The sequence below is a fragment of the Siphateles boraxobius genome, unplaced genomic scaffold (genome assembly GCF_051911475.1).
Source record: "Siphateles boraxobius isolate OS27281-9 unplaced genomic scaffold, OSU_SipBor_1 270, whole genome shotgun sequence".
Taxonomy (NCBI): Eukaryota; Metazoa; Chordata; class Actinopteri; order Cypriniformes; family Leuciscidae; genus Siphateles; species Siphateles boraxobius.
This window is the reverse complement of record NW_027508888.1, coordinates 52432-76846: the sequence shown is the minus strand read 5'-3', so window position 1 is coordinate 76846 and position 24415 is coordinate 52432. Positions and strand designations below refer to the sequence as shown.

The 24415-nt window shown below is 42.7% G+C and overlaps 24 non-coding genes and 1 pseudogene across 24 annotated transcripts; 10 read left to right on the top strand and 15 right to left on the bottom strand.

Moving 5' to 3' along the window:
• Positions 1–451: 451 nt before the first annotated feature.
• LOC143752964 (U5 spliceosomal RNA) lies at positions 452–566 on the bottom strand. The gene has a single exon (XR_013207450.1). It is a non-coding gene; the product is annotated as a U5 spliceosomal RNA (small nuclear RNA).
• A 473-nt stretch (positions 567–1039) lies between these two features.
• Positions 1040–1111, top strand: trnad-guc (transfer RNA aspartic acid (anticodon GUC)). Its single transcript has one exon. It is a non-coding gene; the product is annotated as a tRNA-Asp (tRNA).
• A 513-nt stretch (positions 1112–1624) lies between these two features.
• LOC143752989 (U5 spliceosomal RNA) lies at positions 1625–1733 on the bottom strand (annotated as a pseudogene).
• Positions 1734–2209: 476 nt separating this feature from the next.
• trnad-guc (transfer RNA aspartic acid (anticodon GUC)) lies at positions 2210–2281 on the top strand. The gene has a single exon. It is a non-coding gene; the product is annotated as a tRNA-Asp (tRNA).
• Positions 2282–2794: 513 nt separating this feature from the next.
• Positions 2795–2909, bottom strand: LOC143752992 (U5 spliceosomal RNA). The gene has a single exon (XR_013207475.1). It is a non-coding gene; the product is annotated as a U5 spliceosomal RNA (small nuclear RNA).
• Positions 2910–3880: 971 nt separating this feature from the next.
• LOC143752993 (U5 spliceosomal RNA) lies at positions 3881–3992 on the bottom strand. Its single transcript, XR_013207476.1, has one exon. It is a non-coding gene; the product is annotated as a U5 spliceosomal RNA (small nuclear RNA).
• Positions 3993–5228: 1236 nt separating this feature from the next.
• On the top strand, positions 5229–5300 carry trnad-guc (transfer RNA aspartic acid (anticodon GUC)). Its single transcript has one exon. It is a non-coding gene; the product is annotated as a tRNA-Asp (tRNA).
• Positions 5301–5754: 454 nt separating this feature from the next.
• LOC143752955 (U5 spliceosomal RNA) lies at positions 5755–5869 on the bottom strand. The gene has a single exon (XR_013207441.1). It is a non-coding gene; the product is annotated as a U5 spliceosomal RNA (small nuclear RNA).
• A 473-nt stretch (positions 5870–6342) lies between these two features.
• Positions 6343–6414, top strand: trnad-guc (transfer RNA aspartic acid (anticodon GUC)). The gene has a single exon. It is a non-coding gene; the product is annotated as a tRNA-Asp (tRNA).
• Positions 6415–6868: 454 nt separating this feature from the next.
• LOC143752971 (U5 spliceosomal RNA) lies at positions 6869–6984 on the bottom strand. Its single transcript, XR_013207457.1, has one exon. It is a non-coding gene; the product is annotated as a U5 spliceosomal RNA (small nuclear RNA).
• Positions 6985–7455: 471 nt separating this feature from the next.
• On the top strand, positions 7456–7527 carry trnad-guc (transfer RNA aspartic acid (anticodon GUC)). The gene has a single exon. It is a non-coding gene; the product is annotated as a tRNA-Asp (tRNA).
• A 453-nt stretch (positions 7528–7980) lies between these two features.
• On the bottom strand, positions 7981–8096 carry LOC143752963 (U5 spliceosomal RNA). Its single transcript, XR_013207449.1, has one exon. It is a non-coding gene; the product is annotated as a U5 spliceosomal RNA (small nuclear RNA).
• A 1236-nt stretch (positions 8097–9332) lies between these two features.
• Positions 9333–9404, top strand: trnad-guc (transfer RNA aspartic acid (anticodon GUC)). Its single transcript has one exon. It is a non-coding gene; the product is annotated as a tRNA-Asp (tRNA).
• A 454-nt stretch (positions 9405–9858) lies between these two features.
• On the bottom strand, positions 9859–9973 carry LOC143753012 (U5 spliceosomal RNA). The gene has a single exon (XR_013207495.1). It is a non-coding gene; the product is annotated as a U5 spliceosomal RNA (small nuclear RNA).
• Positions 9974–10446: 473 nt separating this feature from the next.
• trnad-guc (transfer RNA aspartic acid (anticodon GUC)) lies at positions 10447–10518 on the top strand. Its single transcript has one exon. It is a non-coding gene; the product is annotated as a tRNA-Asp (tRNA).
• A 454-nt stretch (positions 10519–10972) lies between these two features.
• On the bottom strand, positions 10973–11088 carry LOC143752970 (U5 spliceosomal RNA). The gene has a single exon (XR_013207456.1). It is a non-coding gene; the product is annotated as a U5 spliceosomal RNA (small nuclear RNA).
• Positions 11089–11559: 471 nt separating this feature from the next.
• trnad-guc (transfer RNA aspartic acid (anticodon GUC)) lies at positions 11560–11631 on the top strand. The gene has a single exon. It is a non-coding gene; the product is annotated as a tRNA-Asp (tRNA).
• Positions 11632–12084: 453 nt separating this feature from the next.
• Positions 12085–12200, bottom strand: LOC143752962 (U5 spliceosomal RNA). Its single transcript, XR_013207448.1, has one exon. It is a non-coding gene; the product is annotated as a U5 spliceosomal RNA (small nuclear RNA).
• A 5273-nt stretch (positions 12201–17473) lies between these two features.
• On the top strand, positions 17474–17545 carry trnad-guc (transfer RNA aspartic acid (anticodon GUC)). Its single transcript has one exon. It is a non-coding gene; the product is annotated as a tRNA-Asp (tRNA).
• Positions 17546–17997: 452 nt separating this feature from the next.
• Positions 17998–18112, bottom strand: LOC143753010 (U5 spliceosomal RNA). Its single transcript, XR_013207493.1, has one exon. It is a non-coding gene; the product is annotated as a U5 spliceosomal RNA (small nuclear RNA).
• A 1225-nt stretch (positions 18113–19337) lies between these two features.
• On the top strand, positions 19338–19409 carry trnad-guc (transfer RNA aspartic acid (anticodon GUC)). The gene has a single exon. It is a non-coding gene; the product is annotated as a tRNA-Asp (tRNA).
• A 452-nt stretch (positions 19410–19861) lies between these two features.
• On the bottom strand, positions 19862–19976 carry LOC143753009 (U5 spliceosomal RNA). The gene has a single exon (XR_013207492.1). It is a non-coding gene; the product is annotated as a U5 spliceosomal RNA (small nuclear RNA).
• Positions 19977–20970: 994 nt separating this feature from the next.
• On the bottom strand, positions 20971–21086 carry LOC143752953 (U5 spliceosomal RNA). Its single transcript, XR_013207439.1, has one exon. It is a non-coding gene; the product is annotated as a U5 spliceosomal RNA (small nuclear RNA).
• A 1960-nt stretch (positions 21087–23046) lies between these two features.
• LOC143752943 (U5 spliceosomal RNA) lies at positions 23047–23162 on the bottom strand. The gene has a single exon (XR_013207429.1). It is a non-coding gene; the product is annotated as a U5 spliceosomal RNA (small nuclear RNA).
• A 998-nt stretch (positions 23163–24160) lies between these two features.
• On the bottom strand, positions 24161–24276 carry LOC143753011 (U5 spliceosomal RNA). Its single transcript, XR_013207494.1, has one exon. It is a non-coding gene; the product is annotated as a U5 spliceosomal RNA (small nuclear RNA).
• Positions 24277–24415: the final 139 nt, after the last annotated feature.

Here is a 24415-nt window from a genome sequence, read left to right as displayed (position 1 = left end):
TTCTTCTTTATCACGACCAAACACCTTGCATAAGCTCAGGCTTTACCGTGGAAGGCGCTGTTAAAGTCAACCTGCCGTTCAAGACTCACTTGATTATGTTTAGCTAATTGCATTTGAAAGATTTTACTTTCAAGAAAGCGTTTGCAATAGGTTTGTAAAAGGTGTTTTTTGAATGTTTTGCCTGCGTCTTTTTTTTTTGTGGCATTTTCACTGTTCTGACCAGCGTGTTCCGTTCCGAACGCTTGGAAACAGTGAATAATTTTGCGAAGCAATCGGTTCAAAGCTTTGTTTCTCCCATCACTACCCTTTTGTGCTTGGTAAAACTTACATTCACACCGCTGTCTTGGACAAAACAGCCAATTCTTTTAGCCACGCTCGATCTGTGGCCCAGCCTATTGTTGTACTTTGTTACAAGCTGCCAAACGTCCTCTGTTCTTAAACAAACACATGTAGCTCTGCTGTGAGCAGAGCATCCAAAAATATCAGAAACTCGCAACTGTTCCCCTCCACGGAAATCTTTAGTAAAAGGCGAAAGATTTATGCGTGAATGAAGAGATACTCGAGCTGTACCCATGATACGTTGGGACAATGTGGTCTCAAGCACATGCAACCATAATCAGCAAGGGTAATGTCTGGTGCAGGCTCCTCCCATCCAGCTTATTTTCTTTAAAAAAAAAACAATAATACAGCCATATCCATTAGAGGAAGGAGCGAATGTAAAAATAATCTGCCCCATCACCAAATGTCCGCAAACCCTGTCCAAGAGGATGTCACTGAATCCGATAGTATGTCGAAGACCAGTGGTAGTATTCGCATGAGATTTTTATGAACTTCCTGGATGCTAAATGAACAAACCCTTCATCTCCTTGGATTGCGGGTGGATACCTCCATAGGACAGGGTGAGCTCCTTTTCCAAAATAAAAGGCTTAAATAATAATAACTCCATTAATGGAAAGCATATCCAGTATTAAGTGACGTCTCAACGGTTGAGCATAGACAACAGTACCGTACCGCCCAGAGAAGCAACTGTGATGAACAGTCCTCGTTAGTATAGTGGACAGTATCTCCGCCTGTCACGCGGAAAACCGGGGTTCGATTCCCCGATGGGGAGTCTTCTTCTTTATCACGACCAAACACCTTGCATAAGCTCAGGCTTTACCGTGGAAGGCGCTGTTAAAGTCAACCTGCCGTTCAAGACTCACTTGATTATGTTAAGCTAATTGCATTTGAAAAATTTTACTTTCAAGAAAGCGTTTGCAATAGGTTTGTAAAAGGTGTTTTTTGAATGTTTGGCCTGAATCTTTTTTTTGTGGCATTTTCACTGTTCTGACCAGCGTGTTCTGTTCCGAACGCTTGGAAACAGTGAATAATTTTGCGAAGCAATCGGTTCAAAGCTTTGTTTCTCCCATCACTACCCTTTTGTGCTTGGTAAAACTTACATTCACACTGCTGACACAAGACTCGAAGTTGTGAACTGGGAAAGTGTGGATGGTTTGACGACTACCCAGTTCCAGTCTTGGACAAAACAGCCAATTCTTTTAGCCACGCTCGATCTCTGGCCCAGCCTATTGTGGTACTTTGTTACAAGCTGCCAAACGTCCTCTGTTCTTGAACAAACACATGTAACTCTGCTGTGAGCAGAGTATCCAAAAATATCAGAAACTCGCAACTCTCCACGGAAATCTTTAGTAAAAGGCGAAAAATTTATGCGTGAATGAAGAGAAACTCGAGCTGTACCCCATGAGATGTTGGGACAATGTGGTCGCTAGCACATGCAACCATGCTCAGCAAGGGTAATGTCTGGTGCAGGCTCCTCCCATCCAGCTTATTTTCTTTAAAAAAACAAAACAATAATACAGCCATATCCATTAGAGGAAGGAGCAAATGTAAAAAGAATCTGCCCCATCACCAAATGTCCGCAAACCCTGTCCAAGAGGATGTCACTGAATCCGATAGTATGTCGAAGACCAGTGGTAGTATTCACATGAGATTTTTATGAACTTCCTGGATGCTAAATGAACAAATCCTTCATCTCCTTGGATTGCGGGTGGATACCTCCATAGGACAGGGTGAGCTCTTTGGCCAAAATAAAAGGCTTAAATAATAATAACTCCATTAATGGAAAGCATATCCAGTATTAAGTGACGTCTCAACGGTTGAGCATAGACATCAGTACAGTACCGCCCAGAGAAGCAACTGTGATGACCAGTCCTCGTTAGTATAGTGGACAGTATCTCCGCCTGTCACGCGGAAAACCGGGGTTCGATTCCCCGATGGGGAGTCTTCTTCTTTATCACGACCAAACACCTTGCATAAGCTCAGGCTTTACCGTGGAAGGCGCTGTTAAAGTCAACCTGCCGTTCAAGACTCACTTGATTATGTTAAGCTAATTGCATTTGAAAAATTTTACTTTCAAGAAAGCGTTTGCAATAGGTTTGTAAAAGCTGTTTTTTGAATGTTTGGCCTGAATCTTTTTTTTGTGGCATTTTCACTGTTCTGACCAGCGTGTTCTGTTCCGAACGCTTGGAAACAGTGAATAATTTTGCGAAGCAATTGGTTCAAAGCTTTGTTTCTCCCATCACTACCCTTTTGTGCTTGGTAAAACTTACATTCACACTGCTGACACAAGACTCAAAGTTGTGAACTGGGAAAGTGTGGATGGTTTGACGACTACCCAGTTCCAGTCTTGGACAAAACAGCCAATTCTTTTAGCCACGCTCGATCTCTGGCCCAGCCTATTGTGGTACTTTGTTACAAGCTGCCAAACGTCCTCTGTTCTTGAACAAACACATGTAACTCTGCTGTGAGCAAGGTATCCAAAAATATCAGAAACCCGCAAATGTTCCTCTCCACGGAAATCTTTAGTAAAAGGCGAACAATTTATGCGTGAATGAAGAGAAACTCGAGCTGTACCCATGAGACGTTGGGACAATGTGGTCGCTAGCACATGCAACCATGCTCAGCAAGGGTAATGTCTGGTGCAGGCTCCTCCCATCCAGCTTATTTTCTTTAAAAAAACAAAACAATAATACAGCCATATCCATTAGAGGAAGGAGCAAATGTAAAAAGAATCTGCCCCATCACCAAATGTCCGCAAACGCTGTCCAAGAGGATGTCACTTAATCCGATAGTATGTCGAAGACCAGTGGTAGTATTCGCATGAGATTTTTATGAACTTCCTGGATGCTAAATGTACAAACCCTTCATCTCCTTGGATTGCGGGGGGATACCTCCATAGGACAGGGTGAGCTCCTTGGCCAAAATAAAAGGCTTAAATAATAACAACTCCATTAATTGAAAGCATATCCAGTATTAAGTGACGTCTCAACGGTTGAGCATAGACAGCAGTGCGGTACCGCCCAGAGAAGCTACTGTGATGGCCAGTCCTCGTTAGTATAGTGGACAGTATCTCCGCCTGTCACGCGGAAGACCGGGGTTCGATTCCCCGACGGGCAGTCTTCTTCTTTATCACGACCAAACACCTAGCATAAGCTCAGGCTTTACCGTGGAAGGCGCTGTTAAAGTCAACCTGCCTTTCAAGACTCACTTGATTATGTTTAGCTAATTGCATTTTAAAGATTTTACTTTCAAGAAAGCATTTGCAATAGGTTTGTAAAATGTGTTTTTTGAATGTTTGGCCTGAGTCTTTTTTTTTTGTGTGGCATTTTCACTGTTCTGACCAGCGTGTTGTGTTACGAACGCTTGGAAACAGTGAATAATGTTGCGAAACAATCGGTTCAAAGCTTTGTTTCTCCCATCACTACCCTTTTGTGCTTGGTAAAACTTACATTCACACTGCTGACACAAGAATCGAAGTTGTGAACTGGGAAAGTGTGGATGGTTTGACGACTACCCAGTTCCAGTCTTGTTCAAAACAGCCAATTCTTTTAGCAGAGCATCCAAAAATATCAGAAACTCGCAAATGTTCCCCTCCGCGGAAATCTTTAGTAAAAGGTGAAAGATTTATGCGTGAATTAAGAGAAACTCGAGCTGTACCCATGATACGTTGGGACAATGTGGTCACAAGCACATGTAACCATGCTCAGCAATGGTAATGTCTGGTGCAGGCTCCTCCCATCCAGCTTATTTTCTTTTTTAAAAAAAACAATAATACAGCCATATCCATTAGAGGAAGGAGCAAATGTAAAAAGAATCTGCCCCATCACCAAATGTCCGCAAACCCTGTCCAAGAGGATGTCACTGAATCCGATAGTATGTCGAAGACCAGTGGTAGTATTCGCATGAGATTTTTATGAACTTCCTGGATGCTAAATGAACAAACCCTTCATCTCCTCGGATTGCGGGTGGATACCTCCATAGGACAGGGTGAGCTCCTTTTCCAAAATAAAAGGCTTAAATAATAATAACTCCATTAATGGAAAGCATATCCAGTATTAAGTGACGTCTCAACGGTTGAGCATAGACAACAGTACCGTACCGCCCAGAGAAGCAACTGTGATGAACAGTCCTCGTTAGTATAGTGGACAGTATCTCCGCCTGTCACGCGGAAGACCGGGGTTCGATTAGTCTTCTTCTTTATCACGACCAAACACCTTGCATAAGCTCAGGCTTTACCGTGGAAGGCGCTGTTAAAGTCAACCTGCCGTTCAAGACTCACTTGATTATGTTTAGCTAATTGCATTTGAAAGATTTTACTTTCAAGAAAGCGTTTGCAATAGGTTTGTAAAAGGTGTTTTTTGAATGTTTGTCCTGAGTCTTTTTTTTTGTTGCATTTTCACTGTTCTGACCAGTGTGTTGCGTTCCGAACGCTTGGAAACAGTGAATAATGTTGCGAAACAATCGGTTCAAAGCTTTTTTTCTCCCATCACTACCCTTTTGTGCTTGGTAAAACTTACATTCACACTGCTGACACAAGACTCGAAGTTGTGAACTGGGAAAGTGTGGATGGTTTGACGACTACCCAGTTCCAGTCTTGGACAAAACAGCCAATTCTTTTAGCCACGCTCAATCTCTGGCCCAACCTAATGTGGTAATTTGTTACAAGGTGCCAAACGTCCTCTGTTCTTGAACAAACACATGTAGCTCTGCTGTGAGCAAGACAATTCTTGGATACCTCCATAGGACAGGGTGAGCTCCTTGGCCAAAATAAAAGGTTTAAATAATAATAACTCCATTAATGGAAAGCATATCCAGTATTAAGTGACGTCTCAACGGTTGAGCATAGACAACAGTAACACACCACCCAGAGAAGCAACTGTGATGACCAGTCCTCGTTAGTATAGTGGACAGTATCTCCGCCTGTCACGCGGAAGACCGGGGTTCGATTCCCCGACGGGGAGTCTTCTTCTTTATCACGACCAAACACCTTGCATAAGCTCGGGCTTTACCGTGGAAGGTGCTGTTAAAGTCAACCTGCCGTTCAAGACTCGCTTGATTATGTTTAGCTAATTGCATTTGAAAGATTTTACTTTCAAGAAAGCGTTTGCAATAGGTTTGTAAAAGGTGTTTTTTGAATGTTTGGCCTGACTCTTTTTTTTTGTGTGGGATTTTCACTGTTCTGACCAGCGTGTTCCATTCCGAACGCTTGGAAACAGTAAATAATTTTGCGAAGCAATCAGTTCAAAGCTTTGTTTCTCCCATCACTACCCTTTTGTGCTTGGTAAAACTTACATTCACACCGCTGTCTTGGACAAAACAGCCAATTCTTTTAGCCACGCTCGATCTGTGGCCCAGCCTATTGTGGTACTTTGTTACAAGCTGCCAAATGTCCTCTGTTCTTGAACAAACACATGTAGCTCTGCTGTGAGCAGAGCATCCAAAAATATCAGAAACTCGCAAATGTTCCCCTCCACGGAAATCTTTTGTAAAAGGCGAAAGATTTATGCGTGAATGAAGAGAAACTCGAGCTGTACCCATGAGACGTTGGGACAATGTACTCCCAAGCACATGCAACCATGCTCAGCAAGGGTAATGTCTGGTGCAGGCTCCTCCCATCCAGCTTATTTTCTTAAAAAAAAAAACAATAATACAGCCATATCCATTAGAGGAAGGAGCAAATGTAAAAAGAATCTGCCCCATCACCAAATGTCCGCAAACCCTGTCCAAGAGGATGTCACTGAATCCGATAGTATGTCGAAGACCAGTGGTAGTATTCGCATGAGATTTTTATGAACTTCCTGGATGCTAAATGAACAAACCCTTCATCTCCTTGGATTGCGGGTGGATACCTCCATAGGACAGGGTGAGCTCCTTGGCCAAATTAAAAGGCTTAAATAATTATAACTCCATTAATGGAAAGCATATCCAGTATTAAGTGACGTCTCAACGGTTGAGCATAGACAACAGTACCGTACCGCCCAGAGAAGCCACTGAAATGACCAGTCCTCGTTAGTATAGTGGACAGTATCTCCGCCTGTCACGCGGAAGACCGGGGTTCAATTCCCCGACGGGGAGTCTTCTCCTTTATCACGACCAAACACCTTGCATAAGCTCAGGCTTTACCGTGGAAGGCGCTGTTAAAGTCAACCTGCCGTTCAAGACTCACTTGATTATGTTTAGCTAATTGCATTTGAAAGATTTTACTTTCAAGAAAGCGTTTGCAATAGGTTTGTAAAAGGTGTTTTTTGAATGTTTGGCCTGAGTCTTTTTTTTTTTTTGGCATTTTCACTGTTCTGACCAGCGTGTTCCGTTCCGAACGCTTGGAAACAGTGAATAATTTTGCGAAGCAATCAGTTCAAAGCTTTGTTTCTCCCATCACTACCCTTTTGTGCTTGGTAAAACTTACATTCACACTGCTGTCTTGGACAAAACAGCCAATTCTTTTAGCCACGCTCGATCTGTGGCCCAGCCTAATGTGGTACTTTGTTACAAGCTGCCAAACGTCCTCTGTTCTTGAACAAACACATGTAGCTCTGCTGTGAGCAGAGCATCCTAAAATATCAGAAACTCTCAAATGTTCCCCTCCACAGAAATCTTTAGTAAAAGGCGAAAGATTTATACGTGAATGAAGAGAAACTCGAGCTGTACCCATGAGACTTGGGACAATGTGATCGCAAGCACATGCAACCAAGCTCAGCAAGGGTAATGTCTGGTGCAGGCTCCTCCCATCCAGCTTATTTTCTTTAAAAAAAAAACAATAATACAGCCATATCCATTAGAGGAAGGAGCAAATGTAAAAAGAATCTGCCCCATCACCAAATGTCCGCAAACCCTGTCCAAGAGGATGTCACTGAATCCGATAGTATGTCGAAGACCAGTGGTAGTATTCGCATGAGATTTTTATGAACTTCCTGGATGCTAAATGAACAAACCCTTCATCTCCTTGGATTGCGGGTGGATACCTCAATAGGACAGGGTGAGCTCCTTGGCCAAAATAAAAGGCTTAAATAATTATAACTCCATTAATGGAAAGCATATCCAGTATTAAGTGACGTCTCAACGGTTGAGCATAGACAACAGTACCGTACCGCCCAGAGAAGCCACTGTGATGACCAGTCCTCGTTAGTATAGTGGACAGTATCTCCGCCTGTCACGCGGAAGACCGGGGTTCAATTCCCCGACGGGGAGTCTTCTCCTTTATCACGACCAAACACCTTGCATAAGCTCAGGCTTTACCGTGGAAGGCGCTGTTAAAGTCAACCTGCCGTTCAAGACTCACTTGATTATGTTTAGCTAATTGCATTTGAAAGATTTTACTTTCAAGAAAGCGTTTGCAATAGGTTTGTAAAAGGTGTTTTTTGAATGTTTGGCCTGAGTCTTTTTTTTTTGTGGCATTTTCACTGTTCTGACCAGCGTGTTCAGTTCCGAACGCTTGGAAGCAGTGAATCATTTTGCGAAGCAATCAGTTCAAAGATTTGTTTCTCCCATCCCTACCCTTTTATGCTTGGTAAAACTTACATTCACACCGCTGTCTTGGACAAAACAGCCAATTCTTTTAGCCACGCTCGATCTGTGGCCCAGCCTATTGTGGTACTTTGTTACAAGCTGCCAAACGTCCTCTGTTCTTGAACAAACACATGTAGCTCTGCTGTGAGCAGAGCATCCAAAAATATCAGAAACTCTAAAATGTTCCCCTCCACGGAAATCTTTAGTAAAAGGCGAAACATTTATGCGTGAATGAAGAGAAACTCGAGCTGTACCCATGAGACGTTGGTACAATGTGGTCGCAAGCACATGCAACCATGCTCAGCAAGGGTAATGTCTGGTGCAGGCTCCTCCCATCCAGCTTATTTTCTTTTTAAAAAAAAAACAATAATACAGCCATATCCATTAGAGGAAGGAGCAAATGTAAAAAGAATCTGCCCCATCACCAAATGTCCGCAAACCCTGTCCAAGAGGATGTCACTGAATCCGATAGTATGTCGAAGACCAGTGGTAGTATTCGCATGAGATTTTTATGAACTTCCTGGATGCTAAATGAACAAACCCTTCATCTCCTTGGATTGCGGGTGGATACCTCCATAGGACAGGGTGAGCTCCTTGGCCAAAATAAAAGGCTTAAATAATAATAACTCCATTAATGGAAAGCATATCCAGTATTAAGTGACGTCTCAACGGTTGAGCATAGACAACAGTACCGTACCGCCCAGAGAAGCAATTGGGATGACCAGTCCTCGTCAGTATAGTGGACAGTATCTCCGCCTGTCACGCGGAAGACCGGGGTTCGATTAGTCTTCTTCTTTATCACGACCAAACACCTTGCATAAGCTCAGGCTTTACCGTGGAAGGCGCTGTTAAAGTCAACCTGCCGTTCAAGACTCACTTGATTATGTTTAGCTAATTGCATTTGAAAGATTTTACTTTCAAGAAAGCGTTTGCAATAGGTTTGTAAAAGGTGTTTTTTGAATGTTTGTCCTGAGTCTTTTTTTTTGTTGCATTTTCACTGTTCTGACCAGTGTGTTGCGTTCCGAACGCTTGGAAACAGTGAATAATGTTGCGAAACAATCGGTTCAAAGCTTTTTTTCTCCCATCACTACCCTTTTGTGCTTGGTAAAACTTACATTCACACTGCTGACACAAGACTCGAAGTTGTGAACTGGGAAAGTGTGGATGGTTTGACGACTACCCAGTTCCAGTCTTGGACAAAACAGCCAATTCTTTTAGCCACGCTCAATCTCTGGCCCAACCTAATGTGGTAATTTGTTACAAGGTGCAAAACGTCCTCTGTTCTTGAACAAACACATGTAGCTCTGCTGTGAGCAAGACAATTCTTGGATACCTCCATAGGACAGGGTGAGCTCCTTGGCCAAAATAAAAGGTTTAAATAATAATAACTCCATTAATGGAAAGCATATCCAGTATTAAGTGACGTCTCAACGGTTGAGCATAGACAACAGTAACACACCGCCCAGAGAAGCAACTGTGATGACCAGTCCTCGTTAGTATAGTGGACAGTATCTCTGCCTGTCACGCGGAAGACCGGGGTTCGATTCCCCGACGGGGAGTCTTCTTCTTTATCACGACCAAACACCTTGCATAAGCTCGGGCTTTACCGTGGAAGGTGCTGTTAAAGTCAACCTGCCGTTCAAGACTCGCTTGATTATGTTTAGCTAATTGCATTTGAAAGATTTTACTTTCAAGAAAGCGTTTGCAATAGGTTTGTAAAAGGTGTTTTTTGAATGTTTGGCCTGACTCTTTTTTTTTGTGTGGGATTTTCACTGTTCTGACCAGCGTGTTCCATTCCGAACGCTTGGAAACAGTAAATAATTTTGCGAAGCAATCAGTTCAAAGCTTTGTTTCTCCCATCACTACCCTTTTGTGCTTGGTAAAACTTACATTCACACCGCTGTCTTGGACAAAACAGCCAATTCTTTTAGCCACGCTCGATCTGTGGCCCAGCCTATTGTGGTACTTTGTTACAAGCTGCCAAATGTCCTCTGTTCTTGAACAAACACATGTAGCTCTGCTGTGAGCAGAGCATCCAAAAATATCAGAAACTCGCAAATGTTCCCCTCCACGGAAATCTTTAGTAAAAGGCGAAAGATTTATGCGTGAATGAAGAGAAACTCGAGCTGTACCCATGAGACGTTGGGACAATGTACTCCCAAGCACATGCAACCATGCTCAGCAAGGGTAATGTCTGGTGCAGGCTCCTCCCATCCAGCTTATTTTCTTAAAAAAAAAAACAATAATACAGCCATATCCATTAGAGGAAGGAGCAAATGTAAAAAGAATCTGCCCCATCACCAAATGTCCGCAAACCCTGTCCAAGAGGATGTCACTGAATCCGATAGTATGTCGAAGACCAGTGGTAGTATTCGCATGAGATTTTTATGAACTTCCTGGATGCTAAATGAACAAACCCTTCATCTCCTTGGATTGCGGGTGGATACCTCCATAGGACAGGGTGAGCTCCTTGGCCAAATTAAAAGGCTTAAATAATTATAACTCCATTAATGGAAAGCATATCCAGTATTAAGTGACGTCTCAACGGTTGAGCATAGACAACAGTACCGTACCGCCCAGAGAAGCCACTGAAATGACCAGTCCTCGTTAGTATAGTGGACAGTATCTCCGCCTGTCACGCGGAAGACCGGGGTTCAATTCCCCGACGGGGAGTCTTCTCCTTTATCACGACCAAACACCTTGCATAAGCTCAGGCTTTACCGTGGAAGGCGCTGTTAAAGTCAACCTGCCGTTCAAGACTCACTTGATTATGTTTAGCTAATTGCATTTGAAAGATTTTACTTTCAAGAAAGCGTTTGCAATAGGTTTGTAAAAGGTGTTTTTTGAATGTTTGGCCTGAGTCTTTTTTTTTTTTTGGCATTTTCACTGTTCTGACCAGCGTGTTCCGTTCCGAACGCTTGGAAACAGTGAATAATTTTGCGAAGCAATCAGTTCAAAGCTTTGTTTCTCCCATCACTACCCTTTTGTGCTTGGTAAAACTTACATTCACACCGCTGTCTTGGACAAAACAGCCAATTCTTTTAGCCACGCTCGATCTGTGGCCCAGCCTATTGTGGTACTTTGTTACAAGCTGCCAAACGTCCTCTGTTCTTGAACAAACACATGTAGCTCTGCTGTGAGCAGAGCATCCTAAAATATCAGAAACTCTCAAATGTTCCCCTCCACAGAAATCTTTAGTAAAAGGCGAAAGATTTATACGTGAATGAAGAGAAACTCGAGCTGTACCCATGAGACTTGGGACAATGTGATCGCAAGCACATGCAACCAAGCTCAGCAAGGGTAATGTCTGGTGCAGGCTCCTCCCATCCAGCTTATTTTCTTTAAAAAAAAAACAATAATACAGCCATATCCATTAGAGGAAGGAGCAAATGTAAAAAGAATCTGCCCCATCACCAAATGTCCGCAAACCCTGTCCAAGAGGATGTCACTGAATCCGATAGTATGTCGAAGACCAGTGGTAGTATTCGCATGAGATTTTTATGAACTTCCTGGATGCTAAATTAACAAACCCTTCATCTCCTTGGATTGCGGGTGGATACCTCAATAGGACAGGGTGAGCTCCTTGGCCAAAATAAAAGGCTTAAATAATTATAACTCCATTAATGGAAAGCATATCCAGTATTAAGTGACGTCTCAACGGTTGAGCATAGACAACAGTACCGTACCGCCCAGAGAAGCCACTGTGATGACCAGTCCTCGTTAGTATAGTGGACAGTATCTCCGCCTGTCACGCGGAAGACCGGGGTTCAATTCCCCGACGGGGAGTCTTCTCCTTTATCACGACCAAACACCTTGCATAAGCTCAGGCTTTACCGTGGAAGGCGCTGTTAAAGTCAACCTGCCGTTCAAGACTCACTTGATTATGTTTAGCTAATTGCATTTGAAAGATTTTACTTTCAAGAAAGCGTTTGCAATAGGTTTGTAAAAGGTGTTTTTTGAATGTTTGGCCTGAGTCTTTTTTTTTTGTGGCATTTTCACTGTTCTGACCAGCGTGTTCAGTTCCGAACGCTTGGAAACAGTGAATCATTTTGCGAAGCAATCAGTTCAAAGATTTGTTTCTCCCATCCCTACCCTTTTATGCTTGGTAAAACTTACATTCACACCGCTGTCTTGGACAAAACAGCCAATTCTTTTAGCCACGCTCGATCTGTGGCCCAGCCTATTGTGGTACTTTGTTACAAGCTGCCAAACGTCCTCTGTTCTTGAACAAACACATGTAGCTCTGCTGTGAGCAGAGCATCCAAAAATATCAGAAACTCTAAAATGTTCCCCTCCACGGAAATCTTTAGTAAAAGGCGAAACATTTATGCGTGAATGAAGAGAAACTCGAGCTGTACCCATGAGACGTTGGTACAATGTGGTCGCAAGCACATGCAACCATGCTCAGCAAGGGTAATGTCTGGTGCAGGCTCCTCCCATCCAGCTTATTTTCTTTTTTAAAAAAAACAATAATACAGCCATATCCATTAGAGGAAGGAGCAAATGTAAAAAGAATCTGCCCCATCACCAAATGTCCGCAAACCCTGTCCAAGAGGATGTCACTGAATCCGATAGTATGTCGAAGACCAGTGGTAGTATTCGCATGAGATTTTTATGAACTTCCTGGATGCTAAATGAACAAACCCTTCATCTCCTTGGATTGCGGGTGGATACCTCCATAGGACAGGGTGAGCTCCTTGGCCAAAATAAAAGGCTTAAATAATAATAACTCCATTAATGGAAAGCATATCCAGTATTAAGTGACGTCTCAACGGTTGAGCATAGACAACAGTACCGTACCGCCCAGAGAAGCAATTGGGATGACCAGTCCTCGTCAGTATAGTGGACAGTATCTCCGCCTGTCACGCGGAAGACCGGGGTTCGATTAGTCTTCTTCTTTATCACGACCAAACACCTTGCATAAGCTCAGGCTTTACCGTGGAAGGCGCTGTTAAAGTCAACCTGCCGTTCAAGACTCACTTGATTATGTTTAGCTAATTGCATTTGAAAGATTTTACTTTCAAGAAAGCGTTTGCAATAGGTTTGTAAAAGGTGTTTTTTGAATGTTTGGCCTGAGTCTTTTTTTTATGTTGCATTTTCACTGTTCTGACCAGTGTGTTGCGTTCCGAACGCTTGGAAACAGTGAATAATGTTGCGAAACAATCGGTTCAAAGCTTTGTTTCTCCCATCACTACCCTTTTGTGCTTGGTAAAACTTACATTCACACTGCTGACACAAGACTCGAAGTTGTGAACTGGGAAAGTGTGGATGGTTTGACGACTACCCAGTTCCAGTCTTGGACAAAACAGCCAATTCTTTTAGCCACGCTCAATCTCTGGCCCAACCTATTGTGGTACTTTGTTACAAGCTGCCAAACGTCCTCTGTTCTTGAACAAACACATGTAGCTCTGCTGTGAGCAAGACAATTCTTGGATACCTCCATAGGACAGGGTGAGGTCTTTGGCCAAAATAAAAGGTTTAAATTGCTTAATGTATTAAGCCCAAACGGTTGCTTGGGCTTAATACATGGCTGCAAAAAACCTGTAATATAAAAGGAGTGAACTTTATTGACAACTTCAATCTTTTCTGGAGTCAGAGGCAACTGTTTCAACGGGATGGCCACCACCCAAACAAACTTGGTTCAAGAGTGCTAAAGGACAATATCTACTTCTCCCTCCGTCATCCTTCTGCAATGTGTGCCAATCCACTCAACCGGAATGGCACACACACACCTGGATACAGTATGAATGACCACAGGATTTCACTTCAGCCCCTGAATGGACATGCGGTTGACACATCACACAAGGACAGTGATAACACCACTCAGCCACAACAACCTCTGCTCACGGACACAATCTCAGCTGAGCCCTGCCCACAGAGCTCAACACAGACAGACTGTGACATACCAGCACTGCTCCAAGATACAGCACCGAAGGACGACTTTCTGGAAAACAGCCAGGGAAACCAGGACAGCATATTACAGCCTCCAATAACACCAGAGCAAAAATCACTCTCACCGGAAACATTATCACTCTCTCCAGCATCTCCACTTCTGTGCTTCTCAGAGAAAATGGAACAACTGGTGCATGCTGGAACTAGACTATCCCACTCTTTTGCTGCGAGCCCCCAGATACCAACCAAAAAACGCCAGGCCCCACAACCATCAAAACCTACGGGCCCAGCTCGCCCTCCCCCTCCTCCTGTGAGAGCTCTTCGGCCTCTGCCACAGCGCCAGGGCCCACACCCTCCTCCGGCGGCTCGAGGTGAACCAAAAACAACTGATACCAGCTCTCAGTGATATGTGTCGGGTCCCCGCTATGATAACAATAACTTTCTCAATGTTTACAGAACAAGCGGGAACCCAGTGTGCCTGTATCTTTTTCTATTGCTGTTCGATTACATGATAGAAAGTCTAAGGCCTTCAAAAGCCGTACAGCAAACCCATCTAATCTGGTACCTATTACACGACATACCAAGATTGCTGTGGGGACAAAAAGTAAGACTGTTAAGTTAGCACTTTTAAACATCCGCTCACTTAAAAATAAATCACTTTTAGTCAACGACTTAATAACCACATACAACCTGGATTTTATGTTGCTAAATGAAACTTGGCTAGAAGAAAGTTGCAGTGCAACAGTCCTCAATGAAACAGCCCCTCCTAACTTTACTTTTATGAGTGTCTGCAGAGCTGTCAGAAGAGGCGGAGGTTTAGCTGCTCTTTATAAAGATGTCTATCAATGTAAGAAAATATCATTTGGGAATTACCCGTCTTTCGAATATCTGGGTATTGTGTTAAAAGGTGCTCCACGCATTTTACTTATCATTGTTTACAGGCCTCCAAAATACTCTCCAGCTTTTGCTGAGAACTTAACAGAACTGTTATCAACAATTTCCTCAGAGTTTGACTGCTTTGCCATTGCTGGAGATTTTAACATCCACATAGATAATGCAGAAAACAATATGGCAAAAGAAATCAAAACTGTTTTAAAAACTTTTGATCTGACTCAGCATGTACATGGAGCCACACATAATCGTGGACACACTCTAGATATACTTATCAGTAAGGGTCTAAACATTTCATCAATTGTTATTAAGGATGTAGCACTGTCTGATCATTTTTGTATTTTCTTTGATATATTGATCTCTCCTGCCATTGAAGCTAGATCTGTGTCTGTCAAGAAGAGATGCTTAAATGAGAACACTAGTGTACTATTTATGAAGGCTATATCTTTAACACCAAGCATATCTGCTGACTCTGTTGATTTTCTCCTTGATTCTTTTAACTCAAAAGTTAAGAGTGTAATTGATGATATTGCTCCTGTGAAAGTCAGGAAGAAGAGTGGCAGACAAAAAGCACCTTGGAGAAACTCAACAGCAGTGCAAAATATGAAAAGACAATGCAGAAAAGCAGAGCGCATGTGGCGGAAGACAAAACTTGTAGTCCATTATAACATCTACAAAGACAGCATCCATGCTTTCAATAAGGAACTAAGCAAAGCTAGACAGACTTTTTTCTCGAATATTATAAACAGCAATATAAACAACACGCGCACTCTTTTTGCTACTGTAGAGAGACTGACAAACCCCCCAAGCCAGATTCCCAGTGAAATGCTCTCAGTGAGAAAGTGCAGTGAGTTTGCTTCTTTCTTCTCTGACAAAATCAATAATATCAGAAAGGTGATCAGCTCATCCTTGAGTTGCGCTGGTGTCAGGCAGATCAGACAACAGCACGAGAAAGTAGCCACTATGTCTGATTTCGAAGAAATTGATGGCAAAATTTTGGAAGAAACCGTACAGCAACTAAAAACATCAACCTGCGCCCTTGATGCACTTCCCACATCTTTTTTCAAAAATGTGTTACACAGCTTAGAAGCAGATCTCCTAGAAGTGGTAAATGCCTCAATTCTCTCTGGGAGTTTTCCGACCTCCCTGAAAACTGCTGTTGTCAAGCCCCTCCTGAAAAAGAGCAATCTGGATAAGACCATATTAAACAACTATAGACCGATCTCAAATCTTCCTTTCATAGGCAAGATCATTGAAAAAGTTGTCTTCAATCAGCTGAACAAATTCTTAAGCTCGAATGGATACTTTGACCATTTTCAATCTGGTTTCCGACCGCACCACAGTACAGAGACCGCGCTCATAAAGATAATAAATGATATTCGCTTAAATACTGATACAGGCAAATTATCAGTGCTGGTACTACTCGACCTCAGTGCTGCATTTGACACTGTCGATCACAAAATACTTCTTGACAGGCTGGAAAACTGGGTCGGGCTTTCTGGGATAGTCCTAAAATGGTTCAGGTCATACTTAGGAGGCAGAGGTTATTATGTGAGTATAGGAGACCATAAGTCTGAGTGGACATCCATGACATGCGGAGTCCCTCAAGGCTCAATTCTTGCGCCACTCCTATTCAACCTGTACATGCTCCCAATGAGCCAAATAATGAGAAAGAACCAAATCGCTTACCATAGCTATGCAAACGACACACAGCTCTACTTATCCCTATCGCCTAACGATTACAGCCCCATTGACTCCCTTTGCCAATGCATTGATGAAGTAAACAATTGGATGTGCCAAAACTTTCTTCAGTTAAACAAAGACAAAACTGAAGTCATTGCGTTTGGAAACAAAGATGAAGTTCTCAAGGTGAACGCATACCTTCAGTCTAGGGGTCAAACAACTAAAAATCAAGTCAGGAATCTGGGTGTGTCTCTGGAGTCAGACCTTAGTTTCAGTAGTCATGTCAAAGCAATAACTAAATCAGCATATTATCACCTGAAAAATATTGCAAGAATTAGATGCTTTGTTTCCAGTCAAGACTTAGAAAAACTTGTGCATGCTTTCATCACCAGTAGGGTGGATTATTGTAATGGACTTCTCACTGGCCTTCCCAAAAAGACCATAAGACAGTTGCAGCTCATACAGAACGCTGCTGCTAGGATTCTGAGCAGAACCAGAAAATATGAACACATCACACCAGTCCTCAGGTCTTTACACTGGCTGCCAGTTACATTTAGGATTGATTTTAAAGTATTATTACTGGTATATAAATCATTCAATGGCCTAGGACCTCAATACATTGCAGATATGCTCAGTGAATATAAACCCAACAGATCACTCAGATCATTAGGATCACATCGGCTAGAAATACCAAGGGTTCGCTCGAAGCACGGCGAGTCTGTTTTTAGCTACTATGCCAGCCGCAGCTGGAATCAGCTTCCAGAAGAGATCAGATGTGCTCCTACAGTAGTCACATTCAAATCCAGACTCAAAACACATCTGTTTAACTGTGCATTTACTGAATGAGCACTGTGCCACTGTTCGTCCGACTGTTTGCACTGTATTTTATTTTATGTTTTAATTATTCTGATTTCTGTATTTTATCTTTTATTCTAAACTGTTTTAATTATTCTGATTTCTTTTGATTATTTTAATTTCTTCTATGTAAAGCACTTTGAATTACCATTGTGTATGAAATGTGCTATATAAATAAACTTGCCTTGCCTTGCCTAAATAATAATAACTCCATTAATGGAAAGCATATCCAGTATTACGTGACGTCTCAACGGTTGAGCATAGACAACAGTAACACACCGCCCAGAGAAGAAAGTGTGATGACCAGTCCTCGTTAGTATAGTGGACAGTATCTCTGCCTGTCACGCGGAAGACCGGGGTTCGATTCCCCGACGGGGAGTATTCTTCTTTATCACGACCAAACACCTTGCATAAGCTCAGGCTTTACCGTGGAAGGTGCTGTTAAAGTCAACCTGCCGTTCAAGACTCGCTTGATTATTTGTAGCTAATTGCATTTGAAAGATTTTACTTTCAAGAAAGCGTTTGCAATAGGTTTGTAAAAGGTGTTATTTGAATGTTTGGCCTGAGTCTTTTTTTTTGTGGGATTTTCACTGTTCTGACCAGCCTGTTCCGTTCCGAACGATTGGAAACAGTGAATAATTTTGCGAAGCAATCAGTTCAAAGCTTTGTTTCTCCCATCAATACCCTTTTGTGCTTGGTAAAACTTATATTCACACCGCTGTCTTGGACAAAACAGCCAATTCTTTTAGCCACGCTCGATCTGTGGCCCAGCCTATTGTGGTACTTTGTTACAAGCTGCCAAACGTCCTCTGTTCTTGAACAAACACATGTAGCTCTGCTGTGAGCAGAGCATCCAAAAATATCAGAAACTCGCAAATGTTCCCCTCCACGGAAATCTTTAGTAAAAGGCGAAAGATTTATGCGTGAATGAAGAGAAACTCGAGCTGTACCCATGAGACGTTGGGACAATGTTCTCCCAAGCACATGCAACCATGCTCAGCAAGGGTAATGTCTGGTGCAGGCTCCTCCCATCCAGCTTATTTTCTTAAAAAAAAAAACAATAATACAGCCATATCCATTAGAGGAAGGAGCAAATGTAAAAAGAATCTGCCCCATGACCAAATGTCCGCAAACCCTGTCCAAGAGGATGTCACTGAATCCGATAGTATGTCGAAGACCAGTGGTAGTATTCGCATGAGATTTTTATGAACTTCCTGGATGCTAAATGAACAAACCCTTCATCTCCTTGGATTGCGGGTGGATACCTCCATAGGACAGGGTGAGCTCCTTGGCCAAAATAAAAGGCTTAAATAATAATAACTCCATTAATGGAAAGCATATCCAGTATTAAGTGACGTCTCAACGGTTAAGCATAGACAACAGTACCGTACCGCCCAGAGTAGCAATTGGGATGACCAGTCCTCGTTAGTATAGTGGACAGTATCTCCGGAAGACCGGGGTTCGATTAGTCTTCTTCTTTATCACGACCAAACACCTTGCATAAGCTCAGGCTTTACCGTGGAAGGCGCTGTTAAAGTCAACCTGCCGTTCAAGACTCACTTGATTATGTTTAGCTAATTGCATTTGAAAGATTTTACTTTCAAGAAAGCGTTTGCAATAGGTTTGTAAAAGGTGTTTTTTGAATGTTTGGCCTGAGTCTTTTTTTTTTGTTGCATTTTCACTGTTCTGACCAGTGTGTTGCGTTCCGAACGCTTGGAAACAGTGAATAATGTTGCGAAACAATCGGTTCAAAGCTTTGTTTCTCCCATCACTACCCTTTTGTGGTTGGTAAAACTTACATTCACACTGCTGACACAAGACTCGAAGTTGTGAACTGGGAAAGTGTGGATGGTTTGACGACTACCCAGTTCCAGTCTTGGACAAAACAGCCAATTCTTTTAGCCACGCTCAATCTCTGGCCCAACCTATTGTGGTACTTTGTTACAAGCTGCCAAACGTCCTCTGTTCTTGAACAAACACATGTAGCTCTGCTGTGAGCGAGACAATTCTTGGATACCTCCATAGGACAGGGTGAGCTCTTTGGCCAAAATAAAAGGTTTAAATAATAATAACTCCATTAATGGAAAGCATATCCAGTATTAAGTGACGTCTCAACGGTTGAGCATAGACAACAGTAACACACCGCCCAGAGAAGCAACTGTGATGACCAGTCCTCGTTAGTATAGTGGACAGTATCTCCGCCTGTCACGCGGAAGACCGGGGTTCGATTCCCCGACGGGGAGTCTGCTTCTTTATCACGACCAAACATCTTGCATAAGCTCGGGCTTTACCGTGGAAGGTGCTGTTAAAGTCAACCTGCCGTTCAAGACTCGCTTGATTATTTTTAGCTAATTGCATTTGAAAGATTTTACTTTCAAGAAAGCGTTTGCAATAGGTTTGTAAAAGGTGTTTTTTGAATGTTTGGCCTGAGTCTTTTTTTTTGTGGGATTTTCACTGTTCTGACCAGCGTGTTCCATTCCGAACGCTTGGAAACAGTAAATAATTTTGCGAAGCAATCAGTTCAAAGCTTTGTTTCTCCCATCACTACCCTTTTGTGCTTGGTAAAACTTATATTCACACCGCTGTCTTGGACAAAACAGCCAATTCTTTTAGCCACGCTCGATCTGTGGCCCAGCCTATTGTGGTACTTTGTTACAAGCTGCCAAATGTCCTCTGTTCTTGAACAAACACATGTAGCTCTGCTGTGAGCAGAGCATCCAAAAATATCAGAAACTCGCAAATGTTCCCCTCCACGGAAATCTTTAGTAAAAGGCGAAAGATTTATGCGTGAATGAAGAGAAACTCGAGCTGTGCCCAAGTTGGGACAATGTGCTCCCAAGCACATGCAACCATGCTCAGCAAGGGTAATGTCTGGTGCAGGCTCCTCCCATCCAGCTTATTTTCTTTAAAAAAAAAACAATAATACAGCCATATCCATTAGAGGAAGAAGCAAATGTAAAAAGAATCTGCCCCATCACCAAATGTCCGCAAACCCTGTCCAAGAGGATGTCACTGAATCCGATAGTATGTCGAAGACCAGTGGTAGTATTCGCATGAGATTTTTATGAACTTCCTGGATGCTAAATGAACAAACCCTTCATCTCCTTGGATTGCGGGTGGATACCTCCATAGGACAGGGTGAGCTCCTTGGCCAAAATAAAAGGCTTAAATAATTATAACTCCATTAATGGAAAGCATATCCAGTATTAAGTGACGTCTCAACGGTTGAGCATAGACAACAGTACCGTACCGCCCAGAGAAGCCACTGTGATGACCAGTCCTCGTTAGTATAGTGGACAGTATCTCCGCCTGTCACGCGGAAGACCGCGGTTCTATTCCCCGACGGGGAGTCTTCTCCTTTATCACGACCAAACACCTTGCATAAGCTCAGGCTTTACCGTGGAAGGCGCTGTTAAAGTCAACCTGCCGTTCAAGACTCACTTGATTATGTTTAGCTAATTGCATTTGAAAGATTTTACTTTCAAGAAAGCGTTTGCAATAGGTTTGTAAAAGGTGTTTTTTGAATGTTTGGCCTGAGTCTTTTTTTTTTTTTTGGCATTTTCACTGTTCTGACCAGCGTGTTCCGTTCCGAACGCTTGGAACAGTGAATAATTTTGCGAAGCAATCAGTTCAAAGCTTTGTTTCTCCCATCACTACCCTTTTGTGCTTGGTAAAACTTACATTCACACCGCTGTCTTGGACAAAACAGCCAATTCTTTTAGCCACGCTCGATCTGTGGCCCAGCCTATTGTGGTACTTTGTTACAAGCTGCCAAACGTCCTCTGTTCTTGAACAAACACATGTAGCTCTGCTGTGAGCAGAGCATCCTAAAATATCAGAAACTCTCAAATGTTCCCCTCCACGGAAATCTTTAGTAAAAGGCGAAAGATTTATACGTGAATGAAGAGAAACTCGAGCTGTACCCATGAGACGTTGGGACAATGTGATCGCAAGCACATGCAACCAAGCTCAGCAAGGGTAATGTCTGGTGCAGGCTCCTCCCATCCAGCTAATTTTCTTTTAAAAAAAAAAACAATAATACAGCCATATCCATTAGAGGAAGGAGCAAATGTAAAAAGAATCTGCCCCATCACCAAATGTCCGCAAACCCTGTCCAAGAGGATGTCACTGAATCCGATAGTATGTCGAAGACCAGTGGTAGTATTCGCATGAGATTTTTATGAACTTCCTGGATGCTAAATGAACAAACCCTTCATCTCCTTGGATTGCGGGTGGATACCTCCATAGGACAGGGTGAGCTCCTTGGCCAAAATAAAAGGCTTAAATAATAATAACTCCATTAATGGAAAGCATATCCAGTATTAAGTGACGTCTCAACGGTTGAGCATAGACAACAGTACCGTACCGCCCAGAGAAGCAATTGGGATGACCAGTCCTCGTTAGTATAATGGACAGTATCTCCGGAAGACCGGGGTTCGATTAGTCTTCTTCTTTATCACGACCAAACACCTTGCATAAGCTCAGGCTTTACCGTGGAAGGCGCTGTTAAAGTCAACCTGCCGTTCAAGACTCACTTGATTATGTTTAGCTAATTGCATTTGAAAGATTTTACTTTCAAGAAAGCGTTTGCAATAGGTTTGTAAAAGGTGTTTTTTGAATGTTTTGCCTGCGTCTTTTTTTTTTTGTGGCATTTTCACTGTTCTGACCAGCGTGTTCCGTTCCGAACGCTTGGAAACAGTAAATAATTTTGCGAAGCAATCGGTTCAAAGCTTTGTTTCTCCCATCACTACCCTTTTGTGCTTGGTAAAACTTACATTCACACTGCTGCCTTGGACAAAACAGCCAACTCTTTTAGCCACGCTCTTTAGTAAATCTTTAATAAAAGGCGAAAGATTTATGCGTGAATGAAGAGAAACTCGAGCTGTACCCATGAGACGTTGGGACAATGTGGTCGCAAGCACATGCAACCATGCTCAGCAAGGGTAATGTGTGGTGCAGGCTCCTCCCATCCAGCTTATTTTCTTTAAAAAAAAAACAGTAATACAGCCATATCCATTAGAGGAAGGAGCAAATGTAAATAGAATCTGCCCCATCACCAAATGTCCGCAAACCCTGTCCGAGAGGATGTCACTTAATCCGATAGTATGTCGAAGACCAGTGGTAGTATTCGCATGAGATTTTTATGAACTTCCTGGATGCTAAATGAACAAACCCTTCATCTCCTTGGATTGCGGGGGGATACCTCCATAGGACAGGGTGAGCTCCTTGGCCAAAATAAAAGGCTTAAATAATAACAACTCCATTAATGGAAAGCATATCCAGTATTAAGTGACGTCTCAACGGTTGAGCATAGACAGCAGTGCGGTACCGCCCAGAGAAGCTACTGTGATGGCCAGTCCACGTTAGTATAGTGGTCTTCCGCCTGTCACGCGGAAGACCGGGGTTCGATTCCCCGACGGGGAGTCTTCTTCTTTATCACGACCAAACACCTTGCATAAGCTCAGGCTTTACCGTGGAAGGCGCTGTTAAAGTCAACCTGCCTTTCAACACTCACTTGATTATGTTTAGCTAATTGCATTTTAAAAATTTTACTTTCAAGAAAGCATTTGCAATAGGTTTGTAAAATGTGTTTTTTGAATGTTTGGCCTGAGTCTTTTTTTTTTTTTGTGGCATTTTCACTGTTCTGACCAGCGTGTTGCGTTCCGAACGCTTGGAAACAGTGAATAATGTTGCGATACAATCGGTTCAAAGCTTTGTTTCTCCCATCACTACCCTTTTGTGCTTGGTAAAACTTACATTCACACCGCTGTCTTGGACAAAACAGCCAATTCTTTTAGCCACGCTCGATCTGTGGCCCAGCCTATTGTGGTACTTTGTTACAAGCTGCCAAACGTCCTGTGTTCTTGAACAAACACATGTAGCTCTCCTGTGAGAAGAGCATCCAAAAATATCAGAAACTCTCAAATGTTCCCCTCCACGGAAATCTTTAGTAAAAGGCGAAAGATTTATGCGTGAATGAAGAGAAACTCGAGCTGTACCCATGAGACGTTGGGACAATGTGGTCGCAAGCACATGCAACCATGCTCAGCAAGGGTAATGTGTGGTGCAGGCTCCTCCCATCCAGCTTATTTTCTTTAAAAAAAAAACAGTAATACAGCCATATCCATTAGAGGAAGGAGCAAATGTAAATAGAATCTGCCCCATCACCAAATGTCCGCAAACCCTGTCCGAGAGGATGTCACTTAATCCGATAGTATGTCGAAGACCAGTGGTAGTATTCGCATGAGATTTTTATGAACTTCCTGGATGCTAAATGAACAAACCCTTCATCTCCTTGGATTGCGGGTGGATACCTCCATAGGACAGGGTGAGCTCCTTGGCCAAAATAAAAGGCTTAAATAATTATAACTCCATTAATGGAAAGCATATCCAGTATTAAGTTACGTCTCAACGGTTGAGCATAGACAACAGTAACGTACCACCCAGAGAAGGCACTGTGATGATCATTCCTCGTTAGTATAGTGGACAGTATCTCCGCCTGTCACCCGGTAGAGCGGGGTTCAATTCCCCGACGGGGAGTCTTCTCCTTTATCATGACCAAACACCTTGCATAAGCTCAGGCTTTACCGTGGAAGGCGCTGTTAAAGTCAACCTGCCGTTCAAGACTCATTTGATTATGTTTAGCTAATTGCATTTGAAAGATTTTACTTTCAAGAAAGCGTTTGCAATAGGTTTGTAAAATGTGTTTTTTGAATGTTTGGCCTGAGTCTTTTTTTTTTTGTGGCATTTTCACTGTTCTGACCAGCGTGTTCCGTTCCGAACGCTTGGAAACAGTGAATAATTTTGCGAAGCAATCAGTTCAAAGCCTTGTTTCTCCCATCACTACCCTTTTGTGCTTGGTAAAACTTACATTCACACCGCTGTCTTGGATATAACAGCCAATTATTTTAGCCACGCTCGATCTGTGGCCCAGCCTATTGTGGTACTTTGTTACAAGCTGCCAAACGTCCTCTGTTCTTGAACAAACACATGTAGCTCTGCTGTGAGCAGAGCATCCAAAAATATCAGAAACTCTCAAATGTTCCCCTCCACGGAAATCTTTAGTAAAAGGCGAAAGATTTATGCGTGAATGAAGAGAAACTCGAGCTGTACCCATGAGACGTTGGGACAATGTGGTCGCAAGCACATGCAACCATGCTCAGCAAGGGTAATGTCTGGTGCAGGCTCCTCCCATCCAGCTTATTTTCTTTTAAAAAAAAACAATAATACAGCCATATCGATTAGAGGA